The following is a 9,177-nucleotide window of genomic DNA, read 5'->3' on the forward strand; positions in this document are numbered from 1 at the left end:
CCTATTTTCTCAGTGTAAGGTGCAGCAACACACATAAGAATGCCCTCTCTCTCTAAAAAAAAGAACTACACTTTTTTGCGAGATTACCATACATTGTTTGGGGGGGGGGGGGGGGCTTTTGCCAAAGACACGTGTCGTGCCTCTCTTCTTTATTTCTTTTCTCTTTTCTCAACTCGGTACAAAATCTTATAACCCTACCTACGTATTATATATCAGCCAACCTAGCCAACCTTGTTCTACTCGTTCCGACTCAACTAGACCAAAATCCTTGTAGTACATGACCTGGACTTGTACACGGACTACAATCCGACTCCAACCCCTGTACGGCCTAGCACAAGGCACAGACCTAGTACTACTCAAACTCAGCTTGCTAACACACCTACGGTGTCCAAGCCAGTTAACAAAATACACTAATTAACTTGCTTAGGCTTAACTATCAATACACGCATGACTCTACGACAAGATTACCTAACAATCTCTCTCTAATCTTGACATGTCATTTCCTTGTGCTTCCTCTGGCCTTGACTCGCTGAAGATCCGCATCTTATTGATCCAAACTCCCATGCATGATCCGGACTACCAGCCCACACGGTCGCATCTACGCATGCAACGTGCAAGATTGGACGCACCATCAATCTTCACGTCGTCAACTTAACTGGTCATTGTCCCACTACACGCCAAGCTTGATCTTCAACAGTCATATCCGTACACTAAGTATGACTCGCTTGGAAACATGCAGAACCTCCTTGCTCTACAATATTGTGCCACCTCCATTGCTTGGCCGCTGCCTGGCACTCGGTCCGCACCATACTCCTTGTACTTGCTTGCAGTAGATCTACTCTTCACTGGTTGCACACCTCCTCGCTTTACGATGGCTTCGCCTACCACCGCCCGCCTTCGACATCACACTGAATCCACACTGGCCGCAACCAGGACGCTCCACGAGGACATGGACATGACTCACGGAACACCGTCCACACCATTCCACTTCAACGAATTATCACCAAGACTAGCACTTGGACACGACGACGACTGACAGACGCAACGACAACTGACCATGCAAACTCGCACGACTCCTCGACTCATCCGACACCTCGTAGACGACGATCTTGATGACTTTCCGGCACCGCACCTCGGCACCACCACTCCCATCAACGATCATCTTCTACCACCTTGCTGACGATATCCTGCCGTCTTCCTCCATGTCGCTCCGCCGAACGACGATCGCCAGAACCTCCTCATCGCTGCACCACCCAGCGAGTTCATCGCCCGCTCCCCCTTGTCGCTGCACCACCCAGCGATCATATCGCCCGCCCCGAGGCGCTAGTAAGTCACCTCCCCGGGGCAAGCATGGATTCAAATCGACCTTGCTCTAAATACCAATTGTTGGAACTCGCCCACAGGATCGATCACATCAAATCACAAGATAAACACGCACACAATTTTTTTTGCCAAAGGCATGTGTCGTGCCTCTCTTATTTATTGCTTTTCTCTTTTCTCAACTCGGTACAAAATCTTATAATCCTACCTACGTATTATATATCAGCCAATCTAGCCGACCTTGTTCTACTCGTACCGACTCAACTAGACTAAAATCCTTGTAGTACATGACCTGGACTTGTACACGGACTACAAGCCGACTCCAACCCCTGTACGGCCTAGCACAAGGCACAGACCTAGTACTACTCAAACTCAGCTAGCTAACACACCTACGGTGTCCAAGCCAGTTAACAGAAAACACTAATTAACTTGCTTAGGCTTAACTATCAATACAAGCATGACTCTACGACAAGATTACCTAACAGCCTTGTTGTGAGGCAGAGCAACCAGAGAGAACATCAAGCTTGGACCTGGGGTTCTATTTCATTACTTAGACGATAAACTTGCCAAAAGGTTACAGTGGCTTATAACTGTGCCGCAAACTGTGCCGGCACCCACACGGTCACTCTCAACAGCACGCACATAAACGATTACGCTCTCAAGCACGCAACACTCGTTCTCCAGCTGACTGTTTCCTACTTGTCGATGTGGAACAGCCGTCAGGCGTTACATATGACCATGGGTGAAAGATGAACCTATGGCTTCACATACTCGCGGATGAATTGCTCGACTGCCGAAACATTGCCAGTCAGACCAGCACCTTCAGCAACTATCACCTTGTTCGGGCACTGACTGAAGTTAAATGCCTCTCCAGGGACCCCAAGCTGGACTTCATCAGTGATGTCAGTGGCGGATGACATGGCGTTCCTTGATTCCCGGAGCTTGTTCCTACAAATGACAAGATTAGCACAAGTTCGTGTCAGTGCAAATGGTTCTGTTATGCTCCCGCGAAGGTGATTCAAGATATATGAGTAATTACCAAGTGACCTCCGTTGTTGCAGGATCACAGAAGTATGAATAGAATATACATGTAAACTCTTTTTCTTCCCAGCATAATGTACCCAAAAAAAAAACCAACAAATACATTCAAGCTGCAGTATTAATCTACCAAATACCTATAAATTCACAGAATTGTTAAACATGCCACAAGTTGATGCATTCTAAGTTCCAACTGTGCAAGAATGTTAAATGTGAAAAAAAGAAACATACACTTCTTTCTCCAACTGCTTCTTGATGAACTCCTTTGAGTGAGCTGTAACTTCATCTGCCTTGTTGCAGAATATCAGAACAGGAACCCTTTTCTTCAGTACAGTTGCCTTCGTCAAAATGTCATATAAGTACCTGTCATAAGAGCTAAGAGAATACTGTGAGACAATACCAACTGCATCAGAAGTTTAGAACTAACATCTTTATACATGTTTGAATATGAAATAAGCTCCTAGTCAAACTCCTAGTTTGAATCCAGCAGGTTTTATTTTCCAATCAATTTTCCAAAGAACAGACAGTAGGTCAGCAACATTACTCTGCAGCAGCTTGCACGCTGGACAAGAAATCTTGAGCATCAACAAGAAAAACAACCCCAGCTGCCTGACCAGGACTTCATCAAGCTTCGGTTTCAGCCTTGCATGACCAGGAACATCAATAACATGAACAGGTTTTATTTTGCCTTGCTGTGGAGAAGACAAGAACAAAGTCGAGTAAAAATCTTGCTGTCAGCAAATGTATGTTTCTGTATAAAAGCGGCAGCCTTGATTGTACATAATTATATTAATATCAAGGTGTAACAAGGATTTGTCTCCAAAAAGTTATAACCCTTTCCAGCTCCGAGTGTAGCACAAATGTATCACTGTTATGTTCCATCAAAGTCACAGTTTCTTGATGTGATGATCCATCGTGAAGCTAATAACAAGAGATGAAAACTTAGCACAATAGCAAAAGATAATACAAGGTAACTGTCTAATTCCTCCACTGGGAAAAAAACTAAGAATGAAAAAGGAAATGATAAGTAGTTTTTGTTCTCCAAAATCTTGCCATGCAGGCATGCACCGTACAAAATCATATATGCAGTAAAATTAAGGGAAAGAGTCGAGAGATGCACGACAGATGGCAGTATGGGACCAACACAACCTGAGTGGAAATTAAGCTAAAGGCCATTTAATGTCAGTTTATGAATATTATATGCCATGTCAAAAAATCGTTGGCAAATCAGACAACACAAATCAATGTCAGTTTATGAATGCTATATGCCATGTCAAAAAATCGTTGGCAAATCAGACACACCGGACATGTCAGTTTTGAAACTAATGCCTGTGTCTGAGTAAAACTGGTCATTCCAAACTTCTGTGACTTGACAACTCAGAGGGACAAACGGCAGCAATCATGTTTGTGAGGCAAGGTATGCATGGTCATTACTGTCGTCATATTTTACGATATCATGTTAATCCATGAGGAGTTGAATAGTTGTATCACTAGATAAGGAGAGACCCAAAAGAAAGAGGACCACATACAGAACTGGAATGATACCTGGTAAAAAAGAACAGTTTTGCCACTGCCACTAAGCCCGGATAGAACTATGGTGTTAGGTTTCGATGATTTCGGACGAGAAGCTGTTAAACAATCAAACATACAAAGTAACTGCATGTTAATTACTACACAAATAGCACCAATGAAATTATATATCACAAAAGCAGAAACCTTAGCAAGAATGATGAATACAGCAAGGCATTTTACATCATTGGGTGCACCCATTAGATACACCAAGACATTACCATGGAGTAATAACGTCACACTTTTGAATATAAATTAACTCTAGATTAAGAAACACCAGTCCCTCCTTTTTTCTGGTGCTAGACATATAATAATGTCATCGCCATTGTCAGATGCCCTGACATTTAAGAACTCACTAACTGTAACATCTTACAGTATTATCATTTTACAAGGCGCATGCACAAATAATATGGATGAATCAACAGGGCGGGTGTCACTACTACCTTGTTACAACTTGTGATGCACAGCGAAGCATGCATCATAATCAGCTGAATTCTGAAATTTAGCTGGAGCTTCCAGCTTTTCTGCTTCCACTCAAGTAAGTTCAATTCCAAAGGTACCACTTCAACACACCATTTCTAAATTACAAGTATACATTAGTTGTCCGCATGATCTGGACTCGATTGTGCTTCAATCATATTTGAACCCAGTGTCAACATAACTGCAGTTAACTAGAAAATTGGTCATCCAGATCCACGGCTAGTCAATTCGTCAAAACAAAAGGGACAACTACCACAGATAAAATGCTTCCGGGCAAATTTGAAAGTGTACTCAAGCCAGTTCCTCGTTACTAACTACCACATGTATCTAGGTTTCACTACACCAAACACGGCACCTCAAGACTCAGGGGCAAAGATCAAAGGTTAAGATAGCGGGCGAAAGTGCAGCTATCGCGGCGCAATCGCTCAGTAATATACTCTGTTTATCATGCAAGTCGTCTCTGTCCGTGCCTCATGAGCTGTCTGTTTATCTTTGCTGATTCATGCCATTTACGTCGCGATGTGAATCTTCACCATCCCATGCTTGTTGATACTTATTTTTTTTAACTGAAGATGCTTGTTCGATTTCCCCTTTTTGTGAATTGGTTACATACTCTGTTTTCCTACTGAAAATCCACTGTGCTTTGGCTGAATATGCACAACATTAGAGTTGCCGCTAAATGGCTTAGCGGCTGGGACAAGCTACCGCGAAATGGAATTGCCGCGATCTAAAAGTTTGGCAAAGATACAAGGCGAGAAGAAGCACAGGTTTGGTACTTCACCGCAATCACGGCCACAGCGAGGTAAATCTGCTCCGGGGTTTGCTGACAGATCCAGTGCTCGACTCGGCCTGCCCACGCCTCCGCTTGGCAAACCCACGCATCCATCGCCGAGGAAGCATAGCGAAAGCAAGGGAGAGGTGCGGGGCAAAAGCGAGGTGGGGAAGGAGGACGAGGCGAGGCTTCACCGGCAACCAGCATCAGAATCGTCACCGCACCCACGGCGACAGCAACGTAAACCCAGTGCTCGGCTTGGCCTTCCCACTCATCCATCGCTGCGAAAGGACAGGGAAGGCGAGGGCGAGCAGCTGTGGCGGTGGGAGATCTTGCGCGGGGGAGATTTCTGCAAGGATAGTAGGAAAAGCGAGCAAGAGGAGGAGGACGAGGCGAAAGGGGGAGTCTGGAGGAAAGTGGAATTCAGGGAGTTTTATCCAGAGTTCCGGGTACAGTCAGCCTGCGTAACAGAAACGGGTTTGCTAAATCTCAAGAGTCTGTGGGGTCAATGGTAAACTTTTTTATTTTTTTTTCACAGCAAACAGTACATGTGCAGTGTTTTGAGGCTATTTTCCAAAAGGACGGCGATAATTGCCACATGTGTGGTATATTCAACATGCGCCCACATACAGTGTGTGGTGTAAGCAGGAGGCAGCCCATATGGGCTGTGTGTGGGCGGACATTAGAATTGCCCACACGTGTGGACGAGGCTACTTCGTGCCACACACCCAACAAGTACTACTCATTTCCACCCCACGCGTGTGGCACGAAGCAAAAATGCCCACATGTCCTGACGCAGCTACATTAGGTGCCCGCGGGATGACGATTTAGTTGCCATCCTGGTTGGCAGATATTGTTATCCGGGATGGCAAGTGTAGTTGTAAAAGCATGACAACTCTATCTGTTTTGGTTAACTATAGTTGCCATGTCTAATTTATGGTAGTTGCCGTGTGTGATCAGACCATAGTTGCCATGTGTGATTAACTACTTGCCACATATGGTCAAACAGTAGTTGTCGTGTGTGTTTACCTAGTTATCATGTGTGGTTCAACCATACTTGCCATGTATGGTTAATCATAGATGCCATGTGTGTTTATCTAGTTGCCACGTACGCGCAACTGCTTTTGTCGTCTAGCAAAGAATTACAGTTGCCATGTATATTTACCTAGTTGCAGGGCCGTCTCCAAAAAATTGAGGGCTTGGGACGAGAATCAAAATAGGGCCCTAATTTTTTTTAAATCATATAACTGAAGAACTAATGTAAGTAAAGCATACTCTCATTTAATTATATAACTTTAAATATGTGCTATTTGATACAATATTTAGAAAAAAATACCAAATATTAATTGTAATATAGTAAAGATGGCACTGAAGCAATAATTAATCTCATTTTCTACTAAAAAACAGCAATCGTCTAGTCTTTTCTTAATGAAATCTTCAATCATATCTTCATAACTAATCTTCTTTTTTTTTTTGATGAGATTCTTTCCGGACATATTTATTAAGAGCAACCTTTTGGGATCGAGCATCTGCTTATAGTTTTGTTTTCTTTGTACGCTTTTCAGCAACGGAATCATTGTTCCTTCTATGCATGATTCTTTCTGTTTTATAAAACAAACAAAAATAATATGACTCATTTCAAGTTCTATGTAATATTTCACCTTACATAAAACATATATCACCTTGTTGTAACATTATGAAAAATTATTTAACAAAAACGAGTGTACACTAGCAAAATAAAATAGGACTTCTTATAAAAGGATTTATGCGGGCAGTGACGATGCGCCATAGCGGCTGTAATACCTAATACGGCGCCGTGGAGCGTGGCCGACTGGCGGCTGCTTACGCATGTCTCGTACTCCAGCCGCCCTCGCCTGCCGGTTGCCGTCGCGGCGTCGCCCCTTGCCCTGCACGAGACCTCTCCTCGATCTAGCGATCGCTAAAGCAGGGATAAACTGGAAGATGTGGGTGCGATGCGATCGGGAGTTACGGCAAACCAACAGAAAGGCTGCGATGTTGCGTGCGTGCATGTATTTGGTTGCTAATTGGAAGTGCTACAATGGGCTTTGCTAGGCCCTTTTTCTCATATATACACGTAATATTTCCTGGACTGGGGGCCCTCAAAATTTGGGGGCCCTGTGCGATCGGCCAATTTGGCCTCCCTTGTCAATGGGCCTGCCTAGTTGCCACGTTTGTGTAACTGCAGTTGTCATCCACAACGTAGGAGTGTCGTGTGGGCGAAAAGCAGTTCGCCCACACGCGCATGGACTAGGTGGTGGCTGTGTGGGTAGAAACTCGTTCGCCCACACGCGCATGGACTAGGTGGTCGCTGTGTGGGCAGAAACTAGTTCGCCCACACAACACAGCTGGCAAACAGCATGGTGCGGACGTGTGGGCAAACTCTCCAACGCCCACACACCAAGCCCGTCCTACGTGGCATGTAAATTCTGCCTCAACGTGTCAAGATTCGTGCAAACTGCACTGGACAATGATCCACGCGTGTGGGCGAGTTGCAAAATTGCCACATGTGTGGGCGTTAGTGCTTCCGTTTTCAAAAAAATTATGGGCTCAGAGCTTACACGTAAATCTCGTGCTATTTTCCGATCTGTAGTTGTTTCCGTCGTGCGCTCCGTGTCACGTTTGATTGTTGACCCAAACCTTAAAAAAGAAAAAAAAATTGCTGACCCGTTTTTCTTCTTTTTTGTCAGCCAATTTAGAGTGAATTGCACAGAACACAACTTTCAGAGGCACTTATAACAGTTTGCATCACTTTTTGGGAATTTTTTCATAAAACCACAACTTCGGGCTAACTACCAACGCACAGCCCAAAATTCTCGTACTAGGCAAACTAACAAGTTGGGCCTACCAGGCTACCACACACGCATTGTAGATCGAGCAGGTTTTCCTCAAGAAAAAAATGTAGATCGAGCGGGTGCTCCTGGTGCGTGCGGTCTCCTCCTGCCACAAGTCAGTTTGCATAAAGATGTAAACTTTTCATTCACAAAAAAGCCTTCGACATAGGATTTTCTTCAATAGTTGCCACTGGCAGTGAAGTACTCCATGAACTTGCCTTTGCCCCCTGCTGAACCTGATCCCCTCATTACTGGTAGCTTCTCTCCGCTATTAGCTGCAGCCGGTTGCGAGGCAACTTCTTGTATGTCAAGCCCATAAAAAGGATCATGTGCTTGGAAGACAGCATGTGCATGAAAAGGATCTTCAATTGCAGCTTCAGCTTGTCCTCTGCCTCTACCTTTTTCACGTCCTCTTCCTTTTCCATTTACTTATGCTCTTCCTCTCCCTCTTCCTGCTGCACCCGTTGTTGTATCATCTTGAACATGAACTGGTGCTGCTTCAGCTTGAACATGAACCGGTGTTGCTTCGGCTTGAACATGAACTGTTGTTGCTTCGGCTTGAACATGAACCGGTGTTGCTTTGGTTTGACCATGAAGTGGTGTTTCTTCAACTTGAGCATGGATTGGTCCTTCTTCAAATATTCTTCTATTACTCTGAGCAACCAGTACAAGCACTCAAAGTTGTGTTAACAAGCAGAAATATATGCTAATTACATTTATGAATATGTGAATTACCTTGTGCTTGTTTTTTCTTATCGCCAAGTCTGCTCACAGTGGTGTGGAACAACTGGTATACTTGTGACCAGGTTTGTGGCAATTCGAGCATGTCGTTGTTGTCATCCTATGTCTAGAACCTGGCTGAGGCACCTCATGCACCCCCTTCCTTCTGCTCTTCTTAGGTCTTCCAGGGTGTCTAGTGAAAATTGGTGGGTCAATATCGGGTGTTTCAGCTGCGGTGAAACAAACTTGTATATCAGAGAAAGAAAAACAACAAAAAATACTGAAATTGTTGCTTCAGTTGGCACCCTAGATAACTCGAACCTGACTTAAAATTAAATTAGCTAATACCAATATTGCAACAAATTAGGTCCTGCTGAAAAACTAGAAAAATCTACCAACAAAATCACATCGATCATCAGTCATTAC

At 44.2% G+C, this 9,177-nt stretch overlaps 1 pseudogene; it reads right to left on the minus strand.

The window, feature by feature from the left end:
- Positions 1-1,981: 1,981 nt before the first annotated feature.
- On the minus strand, positions 1,982-5,596 carry LOC125524350 (annotated as a pseudogene).
- Positions 5,597-9,177: the final 3,581 nt, after the last annotated feature.

This window comes from Triticum urartu, chromosome 7 (assembly GCF_003073215.2).
Source record: "Triticum urartu cultivar G1812 chromosome 7, Tu2.1, whole genome shotgun sequence".
Lineage (NCBI taxonomy): Eukaryota > Viridiplantae > Streptophyta > Magnoliopsida > Poales > Poaceae > Triticum > Triticum urartu.